The following is a 1,667-nucleotide window of genomic DNA, read 5'->3' as shown; positions in this document are numbered from 1 at the left end:
ACTTTTAAAATGTTATCCTATTGCTTGTATACAGGAAAGGCCATACCTTTGTTTAGCTAGTCTTCAGAAGCTGTGTATTTATTCTAGGCATATGTAGTAAATTACATTTATTCTAACCCAAATCTTAGTCTTTATGTATATCTTCACAATTGTAAAATAAGTTTATGTGGGTAACACAAATCTACTGGAATTCATAAGGCCTTAAGTCTTACATTTGCAACCTAGATATTGTTAGAGAGCAGGGCTGCATTTATGGTAATTGTTTATGAAATGCAGTTATTCCTTTCAGAATGTCTTTAGGATAATCCAGTACAAGTATGTGTGTTGTAACATTTGATCTGTAGCTACAAAAAGTATCTGCCCAACACCCAGATTCCACAAAATCATCTTCAAGAGGAAGTATAACGCAGACTGTAGTTGTTGGTGATACATTGTCTTGTTGGGACTCTGCATTAATTGTAGAGGTCACAATCTTTTCTGTAATATTAATTCTTTGCTTAATAGGTATGATAAAATATTCTGTGGGTGGAAAGTCTCCAATCATACTTCTTGTAATTGGAATAAAAGCACAGAACCTCTAATAACAGGCACTTTGGAGCATTATTTGGAAAAAACGCTACAGGTGTCATGAACTCCTGACCAGTAATTGTCTGTACCATGTTAGAAACTGATAAGCTAAAAAATGCTATATTGTTCAACCATGTTGAATGGTCTTGCATCAGTAGTTTTTATCTTTCTATTCTTGTACTGCATAAACATTAAACTAACTATATTAGAAGACAAATAAGCCTGCATTGTATGTGGAATAATATGTAATCTACACCAGGTGAGTATCTGGAAGGTACTGACAAGCTGGAGTCTCACATCTATGAGGAAGATAAAAAAAAAAGAATCTGTTTAATGATAATTTAACAATGTTTCTAATTATGCTTCCTCTGAAGTTCTGCTTGGTACAACACTTTATTGCAATCAATCTGCCCTGGCTTGCTAAAGAAAAAAACACAAACAGATTTAGAAGGAAAGGACATGACCTCATGGACTTGAATACCTGCCCTACCTTGTGGTTGTCATTAACTCATAGTTGAAAAATCTGTTTGGCTTTTTTTTTTTTTTTTTCAATTAATGCTGAATTGTTTCCTACTTCGTATTTCCTGACATTGGATATACGGAATGTAGTTTGAAACACAGTGTCTGGGGATTCATCTGTGTGTCCTGGAAGACTTTTGCAAAATCTAATGGGAAGAAGCTTGCAGGACTAGAGGATTACCACAAACGCATTTGTAGCATTCAACAAGTGATGGAGTGAATCAGTCCATGGGATTGTGGATATAATGTGGATTTTTTTCAAAACAGAGTAATTGTTACCTGTTCCAGAGGAAAAAAAACACGACAGCCTGAAAATGAAGAACAGTGATGAAGAGCAAAGACAACTTCATGCTCAGACAACTTCATGCTCACTTGTTTAAGAGGCAGAAAGAGAGTAGAGGCTGTCATAAAAGACAGATTATGTGGTTTTTTTCCTAAGTGTATTTTTTTTTAACTCTTTGACCAATGTCAGTATTAAGAATACAAGGAAACCCAGGATGAAAATATTTGAGAATATTTTGTATGTAGCATGTCAATACCGCATTTGCCTTATTCTGCTCTTAAAAAATATATTTCCTGTA

The sequence above is a fragment of the Chaetura pelagica genome, unplaced genomic scaffold (genome assembly GCF_000747805.2).
Source record: "Chaetura pelagica isolate M959 unplaced genomic scaffold, ChaPel_1.0 scaffold67, whole genome shotgun sequence".
NCBI classification, from domain to species: Eukaryota; Metazoa; Chordata; class Aves; order Apodiformes; family Apodidae; genus Chaetura; species Chaetura pelagica.
Note: the sequence above shows the minus strand (reverse complement) of the source record.